The following is a 21,028-nucleotide window of genomic DNA, read 5'->3' as shown; positions in this document are numbered from 1 at the left end:
GTCCAACAGTTACAAAGGATAATGATGAAGGTCTCAATTCGATAAATGACATTTCAACTATCTCCATTACGAATGTATGGAAACTGTCTGCTCTGTATTGCAGTGAAATTAGCAAGATGCAGAACAGCAAATAAGCTTTTTCAATGTAACGTTTTGTTGAATAAAAGAATATTGGTTTATTATTGTCACTTGTATCGAGGTACAGTGAAAAGCTTGTCTTACAAACCGATCATACGGGTCAATTCATTACACAGTGTAGTTACATTGAGTTAGTACAAAGTGCATTGATGTAGTACAGGTAAACAATAACAGTACAGAGTAAAGTGTCACAGCTACAGAGAAAGTGCAATGCAATAAGGTGCAAGGTCACAACAAGGTAGATCATGAGGTCATAGTCCATCTCATTGTATAAAGGAACCGTTCAATAGTCTTATCACAGTGGGGTAGAAGCTGTCCTTAAGTCTGGTGGTACATGCCCTCAGGCACCTGTTATTAAAGGCATCAATACTTTTTTAAAATTGTTATCACAAACAATGAGGTCTTGGTCCATTATTCTTGGAGTGAGCTCTTCAAATATTTAGAGGAGGGGAAGGTGCAATAAAGAACTGTCAATAATAATTAAGAGCAAGGAGCAACAGTACGTGGTAATTTAGATATTCTACAGAATGCCTACAAGTATGGTTATATCAGAAACTATAATAATTGAGTATCTCCTCCAAGGTATTCAAAATGATATAATTAGCAGAACTTTACCATTGATTCATTCAGTCCTGCACCAGTTTTGTGAGTGAGGTGGCTTTTTTTTTTTGTTGGATGTAATTTGATTGAAGTTTTTTTTTCATCTTTTTCTATTAGTTTGATTATTTGGATGAATCACACCAACCCATTAGAAATTCCAGGGACAAGCTATCAACAGGTTAATTTAATAATAGGAATTATTGGAATTTAGAATAAGATATTTTGTTTTTCTACATCCACAGCATTCAAGTAGCAATCATGTCTACATATGAATCTGTAACTTTGAGGGCTGCCTAGTTAGAAATATTTTCAATAGAAGTAGATCAAGAGACTTTGAATAATTGAAGTCCTTGAGCTAATGCAGGAGAAATCCCACTTTTACTCAACACAAACCCAAAGTAACCTGAGGAGAAAGGAAGAGTTAAGTGCCCTGTTTAGAATATTGCAATAACGCAGAAGTTGTCAATTCAAATTCTTACATTGCAAGCTGAATTCAAAAGTGAACCCAAGCGTTAGACCTGTGCCTCGTGCCCAGCACTTCATGGCTGATGAAGTCAAGCTGCTGATGTATAAAGTGGTTGCAGGGTGGGTTTCCCTTCTATTTTGTGGTATTATCCACTTAGGTCAACGTTGTTACAAATGTGCAAAGAGACAGCCAAGTTTGAGTCCATGCGCAACTTCCCACTGTATTTGCCCCCTTTTCTTCCCTTTATTTCACACGGTAGATGTAAACATCCTTATAGAAAATCCCAAATCTCCCCATCTGCCTATTGGCTGAACTGATCCTGAGTAGGCAGTTCCCTGCAACAAACACTATATGGCTTGTAGCAGTTTGGCTACTGTGCAAATGAGGCTTTGGCCAACAATTACCATGGTGTGCCATCAAATATCTGGTAGAATTTAAAGCACAATGTACTATAACTAGGATGTTTCTGAAGAATAATCCCTGGTGACAATTGGGTATTTTACCTTAGTGAGGCCACCAGTGTCTGCTGTCACAATCTTATTAGAGGAAAGCAAAGTCCACAGTAGTGTGACTACAACAGTTAAAGTCACCTCCATCTGTAGATGAGATGAGCAGGAGGAATTCCATCACTCTGTGGTAGGACTTTCTTTTCCTTCAAACACGTTACTTTGAGTTGATTTGTATTAAGAAAGGCATTGAGGCCAGCAATGAATGACATACACAAAAATTCTTGTGGACTAAATGTAAAATGAATGGCAAAAATTATTTACTATGACGTTCTTTATTCATTTAATGAACTTCAGCCTAATCTGCCAATTCCTACCAACCTTGGACAATTGGTTTCCTGTAGATTGCATGCACTAAATACTTTCCATGGCACTTATGTTCAAGATATACTGCCCTTATTTACCTCTTTGTGGTTGTAAATGATCCAGCAGCAATTCCTGAAGAACAGGAAGGTTTCTGCTGTTCTGAATGACATTCATTTCTCAACTAATGCTCCTAAATTGTTTTGTCTGACTAAATTGGTTGCTACATTTATCTATATCGAATTGGCTATGAAGGTCTGTGGAACACCACACAGATGTGAAGGGTGCCACAAAAATGCAATTGCTTTTTCCTGTCTTCTTGGTAGGCAATAACTTTGAAGAATAACTCAATTCAGTTTGCTCAATATTTTGAGAGCAGATTCAAGAGTGAATCAGATGGTTATACACCATGGACAGCACAAAACCTCATGGTATGCACCATATGCAAAGCTGCATTTGAAGTGTTAATTGGCAGTTTGACTTGTTAAGATAAGCTTTTCACTTAATGTATTTGTAGAAGTTTCACATTGCAAGTGAAGTAATCCTCAAAGTCTGTGGAATTCTTTTAGCTTTCCCTGTTAAGGTCAAGTCATAATTATATTTGGTGCTTTTGAAGTAGAAACTGAGTGACTAGTCTGTCCTCATAGGACAGTCTGAAGTACTGTCACGTTAGCACGAGTGTTACCTAGACCCATGCAGTGCTTTGGTGTATTAATGTGAAAATAGCTATGCTTTCAGAACCATGTTGATGACACCAACATTTCCTTAATAAAACTAGGGAATTATGCCATTCATCAGTAATTTAGTTTCCACAGCTACAAATGTTTGTTTGGTCATTTTTATTTTACAAACTAAGACATCCAATGAAATACAATTATGTTCAATCATGAATTTTAGAAATCCCAAAGACATCCGCCCCTCATTTCTAAGCTTTCTGTAATTTTATAAGAATGAATTATAGAATCAAAATTTAACATTAAGATGCCAAGAAATGAGAACTCTATCAGAAAGTAAGACCATTTGGGGAAATTGAATTTTCTTAATTGTCTCATTTCAACTTTTAATAAGCATCTTCATGATCTCTGGATATTCCAAAGTGCTTTGCATTCAGTGAAGTTCTTCTGTAAAGTAGGATATAATTATATCATATAAGTTAAAATCAGCCATACATCTATCAAATTAATTGATGACTTCAAAAAAAAAAGCTGGAGTATGATATGTGATGTAATGTTTTTGATCTTAATATGGATCTTTCCAATTATGGACAACAGAAAAAAGTTATTGTAGCATTTATTTGCCAGCTAGCAGTGTTATAATGGTACAGTATCTAAAACTGAGTGACATGAAGCTTGGATCTGACTTCACACCACACTGCCAACAGGCGAATTACGAAGGTAATTTAATTGACAGTTTATTTTCGTTTCCAAGTCCACCGCTGGTCAGGAATATCACTTACTGAGGTCTAGAGATAACTAGGTTCAAACCTGGAATACTGCAAGTAATTCTGGGCACTGTACCTAGGGTAAGATGTTTTAGCCTTGCGAGTGGCAAGTGGTTCAATGTAGATTTATCACAATAATACCTCAACTTGTGAAATAAGGAGAGTCTATATAAATCAGGGTTGTATTCCATGGCATTTAGACTGTTAGGAGTTGATCAAGATTAGGGCTGTAAGAGGGACTGATGAGGTAAATAAAACAAATATTTTCTCTGGTTGGGGAGTATAGGATTTGAAGGCTAAGTGAGCAAATTAGATCGAATTTTCAGGAATGGAGCAAGAAAACACCTCTATCCAAAGAGTGGCAGAAATTTAGAACTCCTCTCCAAGTGACAATTGATGCTAGGTCAGTTAATTTTAAATCAGTGCAATAGATTTTTTAAAAAATGAATTTATTAATACTCATATGGAAAAATGGGCATCTGGAATTGAGTTGCAGAATGATTAAGATCCCACTAAAATGTAGAACAGGCTTCAGGAATAAAATTTTCCTGTATTCTAAAATGAAAAATATTCGTATTTGAATTGTCATTGTGAAGTTAAGCATGAAAGTAGATTGTTGAAGCAGATTAAAGGGAGATTTAATGCACATTGTGGCATTGATGCAGCTGCTGGAAATAAAAGTGCAAATGTAATGGAAATTAACTTCTGTTACCCCTGAGCACAAAGTTAAAGAAATAATAAAGCACTCTATTGTGACTCAATATGAGTGTCTTTATCCCTGGGAAGAACTAAACTGCTGCTGGTTCTAATGAAAGCTTTAAAAAATTTTTTCAACCGCTTTGTATAAGAATGCCATGTTGAGAAATTATTATTCGGCTTGATTTTGGCATGCTTTACTTCAATCCCTTAATTTCTGGTGTAAGTGCTTTTTTTAAATTATGTTTGGCAATATTAGACTTGTGATCTGCTTGTAGAAGCTTTATTCAGGCTGCAAATGTTTAATTTTAAGCTTGTCTTGTATATATTTTTTTAAAAAACTACTCTGATGCCAGGTATGTTTGCATTATAAATTTTAGTTTTGACTTGTTGCACAGGATATACTTTTAATATAGAAAAGCAAAATGGATTGTTTTTGTAAATTGTATGCACCTATGTATATGATAAATCACATGTAATTCACATCTGTTTGAGGATTGTAGATGCAGATCTTCCAAATAAAATCTGACTGCTCGGAAATGTCAACTTTTACCTAGGTAAGTGTGTAGAAGTTAAGGACTCCTGAGTGAAGAGGGAAGCCCCAAGCTTCTGCACAACTGATTGCTCCTGACAGGAATCTGCACTTCGCCATTGGACACCTCCAGATGTCCAGTGAGGGGGTGTAAACCTAAGGTGATTTCCTGGCATTTGGGCTGGAATATCAGCCAGCTGAACCTGCACCGTTAATTGGCTACTGATTTTATTGGAAAATATCAGCTGGGGAAGGAAGGGCAAGTAGGAATTAATTTCCTTTCCATGACTTAATTGAATTGAATGTATTTAATTGCTTTCTAGGGTTGCAAGTGTTAATTTTTTCAAGAATGTTGAAATGCTTTAATATCTGAGTACTTTGGAGTATTTGTGAAACATTCAATCTTCTTGACAGCTGGTAAACCCGGAGATGGGGCTTAACTGGCTCTCAGAAAGAAACTCTGGGGGCTGATGTTAGAAAGTCCCTGTGCTATGAGCCTCGCTGATCAGCAGGGAGCTGGAAATCCAGTGGAAGTTTGTGCCTGGGGCCCACTCCAGGTAAGAACAATCTTTGAGGGCAGGTGACTGGCAAGTTCAGTGAAAGATTCAGACCGTTGTTTAATCCCCAATATCAGGGTTTGGCAATGAAATCACCATCATCCACTTGTGTTATCATTGGTAACCTGCGGTTGGACACAGTCAGTTGATGCGTATGTTTTTAGATAGAGTACGCTGACCAAATTGGAGCAGCCAACTAGGAACTAGAACCTGCAACTATGTTGTCATTGTTGGTTTATCAATATTTAACGGCAATTTATGTAAATGTTGCTCGAAGCCGATAAAATAAGGATCTGTCTAGTACTTACTGCATGAAGGATCTGCTGCACATTGTTGCTATGTGAATGCTAAGATAAAAGCTGCTACAATTTAAAAAAAAAAATGAGCATCAAACCCAGTTTATTCTTTCCACCAATGTTTTACTTGCAGGAAAAGCTAATGACTATCTTAGTTGTCAGAAATCAGAGAGAGGGAGAGAGAGAGAGACACACAATTAGAATGAAAGGCAGAATTTCTTTGTTTTTAAAGTAAGGTCTGAATTTTGGAAAAATATAAGATATTAAGTGAAATGGAAAGGAAGGGCAGGAAAGAAGTTGGATTTGGTTCAATATCCTCTTGATATCCACTATTGGGGAAGTGAGTGGGGATGAGGAATAGTTGTAGGTTAATGACAGCAGAGTCAATGTATGTGGATACAGTTGAGGTTCATAAAGTAAATGATCCAGTGATATGAATGAGGGTGTTTGGTTAAAGGAAGGATTGGGTAATTAAATTTGAATGTAGGTTTGGGTGGGCGAAGCAGAAAGTGGTACAGCTGAATCCAGTCTGGCTTGCTCTGTCATACCATTCGCCATCTTCCATCCAACAGAAAAGTACAAGGAAAGGAAGCAAAAACAGTTGGGACAGGAGAAGATATCACAAAGCAGTAACTTGGGCTACAAGTAAGTGGGTGGCACAGGAATTTGACTACTGAGACAGGCATATGCAAGGCAGTTGCCAAATCTGCAACCACTCCCAACCAATCGTCATGTGGTTTTCACCAAAATAAAAACAGGAAATGCTGAAAATACTCAGCAGGTCAGGCAGCATTCTGTGGAGAGAGAGAGAGAAACTGAGTTAACATTTCAGATCAATGGCCCTTCAGTTCTTTTCTTGATGCTGCCTGACCTGCTGATTATTTCCAGCACTCTTTTTATTTCAGACTTGCAGCCTCTGCAGCTTTCTAGGTTTTAAAGCTGTGGATGTAACCAAAGTGTGTGGCATTTGATGAACCAGCAGCATTTCTCAGTGCTGTTATTTTCTTGTATTATCAACTGTTGAAGTTATTAATTGCATCACTGTTTAGTTGGCAATATAGTGAGTACATCATTTGAGGTCATTAAAGTGTTTTTTTTGATATTTTATATCGATGAATGACTTTAAAGACAAATCCTCATTTTCAGATTCTGTGTTGCTTGAGAATCTGTTAAATAAGTCAAAATATTTTAATTATCTGACTTACAGGAGCAAAGCTCAGAAGACTCAGTTTGAGAGGAAAGCCTAAATGGTTACCTGCTGTTCAGCTGTTATTAAATGTGTTTCCCTCCCTAATTTCCCCCTTCCCCCCAATATTATAAATATTCACAAATCATTGCAGTTGCAAGAGCTCTAATTTGATGGCCCCATTTGAAGTGACGATGAAGATTTTGGTAGTGTCTGAAACCGGAAGTAAAAGGCTGTAAGAGCATAACTATCTTCGGTGATGGGAGAGCCCAATGTGTGAGTGCACACGATAATACTGAAGCATTTCTGCACGTCTGAATGAATGATCCATCTTGGCTTCCTCGTGGAATCCCCACCGTTACAGAAACCAGTCCTCAGTCCCTTCAGTTCAGTACATGTGACAATGAGAAATAGCTGAGAGAGCCCAGTATACATCCAAAACCATAAACCACAAGGAGCATTCAGGCTTTAGGTTCTGAAAAGTCTTGTGTTCCAGAACTAGCTGTGTTTCTCACCAATGATAGTACAATTATAAAATTGGAATCTAGGTATATTCTGCCACACAAAAAAAAATCCAACTTAGCTAATTATTGTTCTAATCAGTGCTCAGCCCTTCATACTGTTGGAGAGGTTAGCTACAGGTACTATCAGGCGACGCAGGCTCATCAATAACTTGCTCACTGAGCTCCATTTGAATTGCATCAGGATCCCTCTGCTCCAAACCTCATTGCAGCCTTGGTCTAAAGTGGGCAAGCGAGCAGAATTCCAACGGCATGATGCAAATGACTGTCTTGGACTTCATAGTAGACTTGACCAACTGAGATGTCAACGAGCCCTTGTAAAACTGAAGTCAGAGACTTTTTTCCCTAGGGTGACATTGGCTAACATGAGGGGACATAATTTTAAGGTGATTGGAGGAAGGTATAAGGGGGATGTCAGGGGTAAGTTTTTTTTACACAGAGTGGTGGGTGTGTGGAACGCAGTGCTGGCAGAGGTTGTGGGGGCAGATACATTCGGGGCACTTAAGAGACTCTTAGACATATGAACGATAGAGAAATGGGGGGGCGGTGGGGGGAAGATGTGAGAGGGAAGGGTTAGATAGATCTTAGAGCAGGACAAAATGTTGGCACAACATTGTGGGCCAAAGGGCCTGTGCTGTGCTGTAGTGTTCTATGAAGTTGGTACACAACAGGGGAGGCACTCCAATGGTTGCAGTCATACCTCTCACAAAGCAAGAATGTTGTTGTTGAAGACTAATTCTAATCATCTCAGCCCTGGGACGCCATTGTGGAGTTCTTTTAGAACACTATTTTACATACGGATATCTTCAACTTTTATTGGTGTCCTTTCTTCCAGCATAAGATCAAAAGTAGGGATATGTGTGAGTATTTACACGGTATTCTATTCCATTTGCAATTCTTCAAATAATGAAGCTGTCTATGCCCACAAGTAGATAAACTAAGACAACATTTAAATGTGCGCTGATGTGAGTTGCAATATTTGTTCCCATAAAGGTCAAACTACGAAGGTCTCCAAGAATAGAGAGCCCAACCATGCCTTGATAGTGTTTATCACCAAATCCTACATCATCAATGTTTGTGGTTGTTATTACCAGAAGTTTAACTGGGCCAGCCATAAATATTGTGGTTTCCAGGGACATGCCAGTAACAGTGTATTCTGCAGGGTCTACTGAAAGCTTATCCACCATTAACTAGCCAGAAGTCAGAAATGTGATGGAAAACCACACTTGCCTGATTGAGTACATTTTCCATAATCTTCATCTCCAGTCAAGATAAAACAGCCTGCTTGATTGGTGTCTACTATTCACTCCACCTCTGCCACCACCTATGCACCACGACTGCAATGTGCACTTCAGCAACTCACTAAGACTTGTATTACGTCTTCTAGGATGGCAGCTTCAGTCATCTAAAAGGCCACAGGTAGCAGGTACACGTGAGTCTTGCTACCAGCAAGTTACCATTTAAGTAACTTAAAAATATATCCTTCAGTACTGCAGAGTCAAAATCCTGGAAGTCCCACTGAAAGCACTGAGGGAGACTGTTAACCACAAAGCCTGTGCAAGTTCAAGAAGGTTGCACAGTATCAACCACAAAGGCAAAAAATAATGGACATTAATTGCTGGCCATGCTTGCTACATGCATGCACAATTTCAAGAAACAGGTTAAGGAGAACTGCTAAATTTCACCAGAACCATATCGTGAGTGGCTCAGTTATTAGAGGTAACTGGGCTCCCAGGTTTATCATCTTTGCACATTGTTTCCCAGCAGGAGTCCAATACAAGGCTTAAACAGTTTTGAGGTCAAGGTCACACTTGACCAAACATTGATTTAGCCACACATTTGGTGGTACAGTTAAAAGAAAAAAATCGGGGCCTGGACCTTGTGCAAGAATAGGCTTAGGTTTTTAGTGCCGTTTACTTAAAGTTGGCATAATCAGCACACAATACTAAGACACTTAATGTCCAAATAAAATGATAAATTTTGGTAATCTGTGGCTTTAATTTTTAAAATAAAATTTACAGGCCCTGAACCCTGACTCAATTTTCCACAATGTTTAAAAGCAATTTGGACAGGTACTTGGATAGGAAAGGTTAAAGGGATATGTGCCAAATGCAGCTCAGAAAGACACCTTGGTTAGCATAGATGAGTTGGGCCGAAGGGCCTGTTTCTGTGCTGTATAGCACTGACTTTGACCACTTGAACACACTTGTGGAACTCTGGAGATATTCATTTAAAAGTAAGATTTTTCAGGTGTCGGGACATGAGCAGGCAATTCATTAAAATATCTCAATTGTTTATTTGTAGTGTAATGAACTGGTTCTATATCAGGGAGGACAGGCAGCGACACCTTGAGCACAATTATTCTGAACATTGGTGCCCTATAAGCCTGCATCCACAGCCCCCTACTCTACTCCCTATACACGCATGACTGCGTGTCCAGATTCTGCTCTAACTCCATCCGCAAGTTTGCAGATGATACCACCATAATGGGCTGTATCTCAAGTAACAATGAGTGGGAGCACAGCAAGGAAATGGAGAGCTTAGTATCATCAGCCAACATAATCAAAGACCCCACCCACCCTGGACATTCTGTCTACTCCCCCCTCCCATTGGGCAGAAGATACAAAAGCCTGAAATCACGTACCACCAGGCTTGAGGACAGCTTCTATCCTGCTGTTATAAGACTATTGAACGGTTCCTTAATTCAATAAGATGGACTCTTGACCTCACAATTTTAAAAATTAAATTTTAAATTTTTAAAAAAATTTTATTTACAGCATGGTAACAGGCCCTTCTGGCCCAGCAAGTCCGCGCCACCCATTTTTGAACCCCAAATTAACCTACCCGTACGTCTTTAGAATGTGGGAAGAAACCGGAGCACCCGGAGGAAACCCACGCAGACATGGGAGAACGTACAAACTCCTTACAGGCAGCAACGGGAATCGAACCCCGATCGCTGGCGCTGTAATAGTGTCGCGCCAACCGCTACGCTATCATGCCGCCCCTCTACCTCGTTATGATCTCGCACCTTATTGTCTGCCTGCACTGCACTTTCTCAGTAGCTGTGACACTTTACTCTGCATTCTGTCCTTGTTTTACCTTGTACTACCTCAATGCACTGTGTAATGAATTGATCTGTATGTACAGCATGCAAGACAAGTTTTTCACTGTACCTCGGTACAAGTGACAATAATAAACCAATTCCATTTCCTTTGTCATTTTCAGTTATTTAAGCTGCTGACTCACTGATTAAAATGTTTTGGTGATAAAACCAATTTTGAGCAGTATTAATAAAGGAGCACCAAATTATTCCTCAAATACATAAAGGAATATTGTAATGCATTTTTTGCATTCTGTAACATCGTCCTATTAGTAAATTTTGCATTTCGTGATATGTGAGTGAATTTGAATGGAAACTTGGTGAGAAAAAAAAGTCACTATGAAGCTAATGGAAATTGCAATGGTTATGTCAATTGGACTATCTTGTAATGAGAAATTGATTTCTTCACAACAAGGCTTTATAGTAGGAAATTATTTGCTTGCTGTAAAGAAATAAAACTCGACCTGGCAAATAAAGGTTGTAGCTGAAAGAACTGTTGGATACAATTTATGCAAAGAAATGGTGTGCCATTCTATCATTGATTTTAAAGGAAACAGTTGTATTGCACATTTCTTGCTACTCATCAGAATTTTGCAGCATAGAAGCAGACTGCTTGGCCCATCAGATTTGTGCTAGGTTTGCAAAAGAGCTTTCTATCTATTCTATCCACTGTACTTGTTTCTCTTTGCATATTTATCCATTCCCTTTGCCAACAGGATTGTGAATTCTTCTTTCCACGCTTTAGGATTTAACCTCAACACAGAAACAAAATTAGTCCAACTTTTCTCCCCTTTATTCTTTTGGTAATCTTAAATTTATGAAGTTTCACAGTAACTTTTTTTAAAAAAAGCAAAACCATGAAATTCAAGCATTTTAATCATCTCTGATTAAATTAACATAACCCAGTTACTCAAATCTGCTGTTATAATTTAAACCCTTTGATTTCTGCACTACTTCAGTTTGCACTACTATACTTTGCACCATTCCGTTGTTTTGCACTCATTGGTGTATTTATTATTACCACCTATACTGTTTGTTTACTCTGTGAGCTTCAGGTGAGCAAGGAATTTCATTGCACCCTGGTATATATGGAGAATAAACTAATCTAGTTCTTGGTATGAGCTTAGTGATTTTTTCTGTGCTTTGCCTCAATATTCTTAGCAAAGGAGTGCTGAAAACTGACAACAATAATGTGACTGTAACCTAACCAATGAGTTGTATATCTTTTAGCACCACTATTTACTTTATTCTCAGCAATTTCTTTAAAGCCATCTTCTTATTTCACAGCTTTATCTTCCTTATCTTCCCACTCCCGAACGGATTTTAAGTCCAGTCAGTGAATAGAGTTTATTCTTTTGTCTAGCTTTCTCATTAAAGCTATGAATAAAAATAAGCTCTGGTAGGTGGCAACAACTTAAACAGTTGCCTTTGAGAGTTTGCAGCCATTGTCCTACTTGGATAAGTGGTATTCCTCTTATTTATATAAAGTGCTGAATTGGATGTTTTAAGACTTGCACCTGTAGTAAAACATAAGAAATGTGAGCAGGAATACACCCTGTAATCCTTTGAGCCTACTCCATAATTTAATAAGACTTTGATTGTGTGCCTCGTCTATTTTCCCTCTTGATTCCCTTGGTGTCCATAACTCTTATCAGATTCAGCTTCTGAATACACTCAATGTCTGAGCAGTGGCTAAAGGTTTACAGCCTTCTGCTTAAAGAAATTTATTCCCACCTTAGCCCCTAAATGGCTGTACCTTTGTTACAGACTCTCATTTTATGCCCTCTTGTCCTAGACGCTTGTTGGTTTCAGTCCTGATCATTGTACTTTGCATATTGGGCAAGCAGTGCGTTTTTGTTGTCTTTTGACATTTCAAGCATTTTATGCACTACGTTGTGTTAGAAGATCAACCTCTTGGAAAATTCCTGAAATGATGACTTGGATATTTTGCATTCATCTCAACTGTTCCACAATAATGAGTGACGTGGAGCAAAGCATTGTGGCTGCTTCATGCACCTCAAAATTAAATGAATGGCAAAAAAAAACATTCTGCTCCATGATGAGTATAATTGGATGTTTATAGTCTACCAGCACAGGCAGACAGGGCCTTGGCAAAAATGTGTCTGTGCAACGATAGTCTCTATCTGCAGCAAGTCCTTTTTATTTAGAGGAAAGATCTATAAAGAGTTTTTAACTTGTGCTAAAGCCTGACTGGTCAGTTCTGACTTGATCATAGCTGGTTGGCTATTTAATTTTTCTCGCATTCATTGAGCCACTGCATATGTTGAAACTATGTCATGATCAATTAATTCTCAAAACTGTTTCCAGGGTTTTCCTTGCATGCTTTTGTTACTAAACCGTACATGTTGTCTCCTTTGATTATAGTTATTTATGTGTCAAGGTATAATGACTTGGGAAGAATGTTGGTTTACTTTCAGTCAATATAATTTTCCTTAACGTGGCTTAATCCTTGCCTAATCTTGCGTTTGCGGGTTGGGAAGTCTGTGACTATGGCAATTTGTATAAAGATAATCTGTATAATATACAGAAGTTGCAACAGATGATTAATTCAACAACAGTTAACTCCAAAACCAAGGATTGAGGATGAAATGAATAAATGCTATTGTATGCAATTTGGTGAATTGCTTTGTTATTTAACTACTATAACTGATAAATAATTTATCCTTTAATTATTTTTATGATTTGGCCAAAAAAGGCATAAATATGAACTTATGAAGTCTCAGTAAATGCACTCAAGTCAAAAGAGGACTATAATTACATTTCAAAAAGTACTTCATTGGCTGCACAGTGTTTTGAGGTATTTAATGTCAAGAAAAGCAGTATCACTGCAAATCTTTTGGTTAATAGTTAATAATTGGCAATTGGTTTATTATTGTCACATGTACTGAGATGTAATGAAAAGCCTTTGTTTGCATGCCATCTGGACAGATTGTACCATACGCAAGTACATCGAGATAGTATTTAAAAAAAAACAAGGCAGAATACAGTGTTAGTTATAAAGAAAATGCAGTGCAGCTAGATAAAGTGCCAGGGCCATCACGAGATTGAGAGATCGAGTTCATCTTTATCATATAAGAGGTCTGTTCAAGAGTCTTATAACAGTAGGATAGAAATTCTCAAGCTTTTATATCTTCTGCCCAGTGGCAGGGGAGGAGAAGAGACAATGACCAGGGTGGGAGGGGGTCCTTGATTTTGTTGACTGCTTTCCTAAGGCAGCGGGAAATGTAGAGAGAGTCGCTGCAGGGAAGGCTGGTTTTTGTGATGGATTGGGTTGTGTTCACAACTCTCTGCAATTTCTTGTGGTCTTAGGCAGAACTGTTTCCATATCAAGCTGTGATGTGTTTCTCAGTGTACCTGCAGTTCAAAACATACATTCTGGGAAGATTCGGTGCCACTTTTTCACTTCTGTTTTAAGTTGTGGAAACGGGTGCATTTTTGTCAAATTATCTGAATCTAGACAGGGTAGTATTGTAGATGGCTGATTTACAGTGACTAGAGGATAAATATTAACCAAGGACTTGGGTCCTGGTCAGATTGAGACTTCTTGTGATGCCATGCATGAATGAGTCTGTGCTATCTGAATCATTTGTGTGAGATTCCAGAGTTCGGGAGGAGGGGAAGAGAGCAATACTTGGACAATTGCATTCACCAAGTTGACCTCCACCAAGGAACTGACCTGATATGAATGGGAGATCAATAAAGCAAGGGAAAATGAATATTTTATCAGCAAACAGTGATTTAGAGTTTAATTACAGAATGTAATTTTTGTTGTAACTTACATAAAATAACTGCATCCTAAGTTGAAGAATAGGCAACAGTGATTCTATGGGGTGGAAAAAAGCTGATGAAACTTTCCACAATAAGGAATTCGCATCTGCCTTGGGGTTTGTTATAATTTTAACTAAATAAACCAAGAAAATATAGCGGTTGGTGTGTACAAATGGTAGCAAGAAAGTAGATTTCTTCGTTTTGTATTCTGATATTTTGCAGGCACTAATTAAGTTTGCAGCTTGCTTTGAACAATATTCTTTTTACAAGTCTGTCAAGAGGTGGGAGAGAGGAAGTGGGTGTTTGCATGCACTGACTCTTATTATTAAAATGCTATCTGTTATCCTCCTTGTCTTCCCTCTATAACAGCATCTTCATGATACCTATAAACAGAAACCATTGTCTTCCTTGGATGACATGTTTTCTTTTTCTCCATGCAGCCGTTTTAGTCTCATCAGAATAGCAGGTGTGTCTTTTGAACCCTTGTAAAGATGTATGTGACTGCTTGTCTGTGTGATGAGAGAGCCTGGCAAAGGAAGGAGAGTAATTGAGAGAGCTTTGACAGGTGTGGAGTGCGTTCTCCACTTCAGAATGTCAGGATGCTCACTGAATTTATTCAAAGCTGAGGTTGATGGATTTTTGGGCACTGAGGATATTGAGGGATAAAGGAATCGTGAACTTGCACAAGAAATGCAGTTGTACAGTACTAGATGCACTGGTAAGATGAGGGGGAACTGTGAATGGGAGCCTAACTTTTGCAGCTTTAAATGACTGAATTCACTTGCTGGTGGCATTCACTTGCTCCTTCTCAGACAGTTAGTACTCGGTGTTTTAGTGGGCAGATTTCTCACCTCAGCTCACCTCCATGATGACCAACACAGCATTGAGGGATCAATGTGCTACAAATGCTGCACTAGTTAGCTGGCTTTAAAAAAAGAGGCAGTATAGGTGAGAAGGACCTGCAGTGTAAACCTTGTAGGCTATGTTTATTTTGTGGGAAGCCCGTCAAATGATTTATGGAGTTACAAGGATTGGAATTGAACTGATTCCTGAACTGAGAGAGTTTTTAAGAACATAGAACATTACAGCACAGTACAGACCCTTCGGCCCATAATGTTGTGCCGACATTTTATCCTGCTCTGAGATCTATCTAACCCTTCCCTCCCACATAGCCCTCCATTTCTCTATCATTCATGTGGCTATCTAAGAGTCTCTTAAATGTCCCAAATGTAACTACCTCCACCACCTCTGGCAGTGAGTTCCGTGCACCCACCACTCTTTTTTTTTAAAAAAAACTTACCTCTGACATCCCTCCTATACTTTCTTCCAATCACCTTAAACTTATGCCCCCTCGTGTGAACCATTTCTGCCCTGGGAAGAAGTCTCTGACTTCCACTCGATCTATGCCTCTTATCTTGGAAGAGGCTAGTTTTTATTTTGCTTTTGCTCAGTATTCTAGAGAGCCATCATTCAATATCCCAAAAGCTGGCCTGTGGTATCCCTGAAACTTGCTGAATGTTTTTGCTGGATATTTCTGACTGCTTGCAACCTTACTCTGCCCACACAGGCAGAGGCAAAAGAGAAAGAACAACAAAAAAGAGAGCAAACTCATCAGAGGGAAGAAGAGGAGAATGCTAAAGAGATGGATATAGGGCAGCCAAGCAACGGCAACACACACTGGTGTTACTGTGAGCGATATTGCATGAAATACGAGCATATAGTTACATTCCTATCTCAGCTTGCGTCTATATACTGACGATCAAAAATTCGCAAATGCACTTGTGCACTATAGCAGTAAGTTCATCGGTTTGGTTGAAGGCTTTGTGGTCAGAGGCTAGAGAGGGAAGATCTCCAGAGGAAATGAGGTCAGTGACTGCCCGGGAAAGAAAGATCTGATGTCCTGAGCTGGAGTCGCGGTCTGGAGGGTGTTATGAGGAATTCAGCTTTTGAGGCAGAGGTCAGCTCGAACAACAGCAACAACACTGCCCACGTCAGTAGCTTTGGTAGCGTGAGGATTGATTCTCTGCAGGTTCAGAAGGGGAGGGATCAGTGTGAGTAGGTGGAGTGGAAAAATTAAAGACTAGCTGTTAGTGATGAATAGATCTAGAGGGGAAGAGACTGGAAGGAGGCTTCCAGGTGTATGGATAATTCTTAGGACTGGGCAAAGGTTAGCAACCAATATCCATAGCAAGCCCACAGGCTGTCACAGCTACCTAAACTATACCATCTCCCACACTGCTTCCAGTGAGGACTGCATTCCATTCTTCCAATTTCTCAGACTCCGTTGTATCTATTCTGATGACAACACCTTCCACACTGTATGTCCTAGTGGGCATTGTCTTTCCTTAATTGAGGTTTCCCCTCCACCACACTTGAAGGGGCTCACAAATACCTGTTTCATTTGCATGGTCCACCCACTCAGAGGAAGAATCAGGCACCTCTTGTTCTCTCCTTCCACTCTATGTCCCTCCACCTTCAACAGACCATCCACCATAGGTTCTGCTACCTTCAATATGATGCCTCTATTAGGCACATCTTTTTCCATTTCCATCACCCCCTTCCCCCCTTCCCCCCCTTCCCCCCTTCCCCCCCTTCCCCTCTTCTCATGGCACTTTCACATGCAACCTCGGACAATGCAAATCTATCTATTTATCTCTCCCTTCCCACCATCCAGAGCTCCAAATACCACTTCCAGGTGAAGCAGTGATTCTCCCAGTTTACTGCAGTGCATCTTATGTTCACGACATGGTCTCCTCTACAACAGGTGACTGCAGAGTATCTACATTCAGTTTGCAAGAGTGAACCCGAGCTTATTATCTTTTGCTTTAATTGAACACCCCATTCCCATTTTGCCTTTGGCTTCTTGCATTGTTCCAACAAAGCTCAACGTAAGCTTGAGGAACATTCTGACTCAGCCTGTTACAGCCCTCGAGACTCGATACTGAATTCAGCAATTTCGGATAAACAGCTCTTCCAGTTAGTATCATAACTGACCAGTTCTGATGACAGGTCATCAAATTGTAACATTAACTCTGTTTTCCTTTCTCCGTGGCGCTACCCGATCTGCTGAGTATTTCCATAATCCTGTTTTATTTCAGATTTTATATTTTGCATTTCCAACATTTTTCTCCTCTTATTTTTATTCATCTCCTTGTACTCGTATCTCCTCCAGACAACCAGTTGTGATTAACAAGCCTTCACTGTCCTCTCTCAACTGGAACTATTTGGTGTCGTTCAGTCCCTCTTGGTCTCCACGTCATCAGACACTCCGTCTGTCCTCTCCACTCCTCTCACTTCTCTGCAATTAAAATTTTTCCTACTTCTGGTGAAAGGTCACCAACCTGAAACTTTAACTCTCTGCAGATACTGCCTGTTGCTGAGTGTTCCCAACATTTAGTCTTTTTATTTGTAATATAATTTGCTGGATTCTCGGGCAGTTCCTGTTGCTGAATTGCTATATCTCTCCTACAGGGTTAATGTAAAATGTATAACTTCATTAAGCTTAAGATGAGTAGAAAATATGTGCAGGAGTCCACAGAGAGTTGAACAATGTCATCCTGCTTTGAGATTTCCTCCGGCACTTGTTAATTCATGCTGTGCTGTGTGAGTGACTCATCCAGAGAGTGTTTCAACGATTTTTTTAAGGTCACATTCCGAGAGTTAATCTCTTTGCTTCTTTTCCCTCTCCCTTTTTAGAGAAAAGGGATCTGTGAAAGAGCTTTTCACTGCCATATTGCAAAGGAAGAAACTGGATACACCAGGGATGGATAAAATGTTTAATTTATTAAGAATTAGTCATTTAATAGCTTAGGACGTGGAAAGGCAAAGTGAATTTCTTTGGGGATAACTACATCCTCCAAAATTGCATTTGCTTTGCTCGATGGAATGAAGTAAATGCTTTGGAATAGGCTTCAAATGATGAGATCCCATTCACTAAAGCAAAACCAAAAACCACTTTAGTTCTGTTGCAATGTGTATAAAGAAAAAGATTTAGCTAATTTAGTCACAGAGTCATACAGCAGGGAAGTGGACCCTTGGGCTCACCAAGTCCCTGCCAGCCATCAAGTACCCATGTACACTAATCCCACACTCATCTCCCTACATTCCCCTCAACTCTTCCCGGATTCCACCACTCACCTACACTAGGAAAATGTACACTAGCCAATTAACCTACTAACACACACACATTTTTGGGATGTGGGAGGAAACCGGAGCACCTGGAGGAAAACCCACACAAAGACGGGGAGATGTGCAAACTCCTGCCAGACCTCTTAAAATGTTATTGCCTTATAACTTTCTGTCAGGAGGGCAGAATGGTTTGCTTGCCACTGCTGAATTTTACTTTCAAGTCAATCTACAAAGCCTGATTTGTACTTCAAGCCTGGACTTCTGAGTTTAGACGATTGCACACGTTGTTTCCACATTATCGTGCATTTGTACAGCACGGAAACAGGCCCTGTAGTCCACTGAGTCCACACTGCCAATCAGGCACCCATTTACTCTAATTCCATTCTTCCCACATCCCCATCAACTTCCTGCAAGTTCTACCACTCACCTACACACCACGTACTGTTTACAGTAGCCAATTAATCTGCCAACTAGCACGTCTTTTTGGGGAAGTGGGAAGAAATGCAGCACCTGGAGAAAACTTGCAATGTCATGGGGAGAATGTGCAAACTCCACACAGACAGCACCGGATGTCAGATTGAACCCAGGTCACTGGAGCTGTGAGACAGCAGATCTACCCATGCTAATGTACCATCCAGTGACTTCAGTGTTTTGCTGTTACTGCAGGATAGTTCCTGCTCTGCAGTATTAAGTGATAGCAAGTGGATGCACTCATACTATTCCACTACATTCTCACTGAATGTTTCATGTTAGTCCATAGAGGTATAACCTGCTGTTTCAGCTTGCTTAAGGTTCCCAGTTCTTTCTTAAAAAAACATCGCTGGGGTTGTTTTAAAAATTAAAAAAAAGCTGTTATGAAACATGGACTTTAAGTATTCATTTGTGATTGGTAAATGATTTAATCTTGTATAGGTTTGAGTTCAAGTTTGAGTCAAGGTTTAAATTTGTCATAGACATATATACCCAAAGTATAAATTCCCTGGAAAAATTAGCTTTTTAGTTTGTTAGCTTTGAGAACAATTTATGCAGAAATCTCTAGTTGTAGCATGTCTGATAACATTCAATACTATCCACCCAGCAGAGTTTTTATTCAAGATTAAATACATCTGGTTCTGACAAATGGTCCGGGGCCTGAAACGTTAACTGTTTCTCTTTCCACAGATGCTGCCTGACCTGCTGAGTGTTTCCAGCATTTTCTATTTTGAAATCTATCTAACTGTATAGCCATGTTTGAAAACCTACGTCCAAAATATCCCAACAATTTGCATTATCAGTAATTCAGTCAAAAAAAACTTGTATCCATGCTGGAGATATGTGGTGGGGTTCTATCACACTGTTTAACTTTAACAAGGAATTGCTAGCACCCAAAGGTCCTGCCCATAACACTTTTAAGCTCATTGAAAGACTGGGGATTCAACCCTCAAAGTCCAGCCACTTTCAGACAGACATATACAGTATATTTATCTTTATCTGGTTGTTAGATTTTGTGATGCTCTGGTTTGAAATAAAACCAATTTTCTTCAGATGAGGAGCTCAGACTTTTGAATGTTTTGAGAGAAGAGATGATATGAATACTATTTAATGGACTACTGATGAGGTTTTATTATTGCCTTTCCTTAGAAGATTGCTTTCAATGTGAACTGGAGAGGGAACAATGTCCTTGCAGGCAGGTTTGCTAGCGCTGTTGGGAGGGTTTTAACTAGGTTGGCAGGGGGATGGAAACTGGAGTGTTAGATTAGACGATGGAAGAGTTGGTGTAGAATGTATACGGAGAAGATGAGAAAGGATAGGCAGGGGATGGGGCATAAATACAGTCAGTTAGGTGGGTTGAAATGTGTTTATGTTAATGAAAGAAGTGCTCAGAATAGGGGTGATGAACTTAGAGCATGGATCAGTACATGGAATTTTGATGTTGTGGCCATTAGAGACTTGGCTGTTGCAAGGGCAGGATTGCCTGCCTGAGGTTCAGGGTTTAGATATTTCAAAAGGGATAGGGAAGGGGGTAAAAGGGATTGGGGGGTGTGGCATTGCTAATCAGGGATAATATCACAGCTGTAGGAAGGGAGGACATCATAGAAGGATCATCTATTGAGTCAGTGTGGGTGGAAGTCAGAAATAGGAAGGGAGCAATCACTCCTGGGAGTATTCTATAGGCCACCAAATAGCTATCAGGACACTGAGGAGCAGATAAGTAGGCAGATTTTGGAAAGGTGCAAAAATAACAGGGTGGTTGTCATGGGTGACTTCAACTTCTGTAATATTGATTGGCACCTCCTTAATGCAAAAGGTTTAGATAGGGCAGAATTTGTTAGGTGTGTACAGGAACAATTCTTGACCCAGTATGTAGAGAGGCCGACTAGAGGAGAGGCCATGCTGGATCTGGTATTAGGCAATGAACCTGGTCAGGTGAAAGACCTCTTAGTGGGCGAGCATTTCAGGGGGTAGTGACCACAACTCCCTGACCTTTAGTATAGCCATGGACAAAGAAAGGAGCAGATATTATGGGAAAGTATTTAATTGGGGGAGAGCAAATTACAATGGTATTATGCAAGAACTGGAGAGGATAAACTGGGAACAGATGTTCTCTGGTAAACACACCTCAGAAATGTGGAGGTTGTTTAGGGACCACTTACATGGGGTTCTAGATAGGTTTGTTCTGCTGAGACAAGGAATGGATGGTAGGGTGAAGGAACCATGGTTAACAAGGGAGGTGGAAGGCTTAGTCAAGAGGAAGAAGGAAACATATTTAAGGTTTAGGAAGCAAAAATC

At 39.6% G+C, this 21,028-nt stretch overlaps 1 protein-coding gene across 3 annotated transcripts in view; it reads left to right on the top strand.

Annotated features, from left to right (window-relative positions):
• The window catches only part of stk11 (serine/threonine kinase 11), a 111,092-nt gene that overhangs the window by 68,219 nt on the left and 21,845 nt on the right, over window positions 1-21,028 (top strand). The window lies entirely within an intron of this gene.

This window comes from Pristis pectinata, chromosome 24, assembly GCF_009764475.1.
Source record: "Pristis pectinata isolate sPriPec2 chromosome 24, sPriPec2.1.pri, whole genome shotgun sequence".
In the NCBI taxonomy this organism is placed as follows: Eukaryota; Metazoa; Chordata; class Chondrichthyes; order Rhinopristiformes; family Pristidae; genus Pristis; species Pristis pectinata.
The sequence above is the reverse complement of the archived record's forward strand: the minus strand, read 5'-3'. Positions and strand labels throughout refer to the sequence as shown.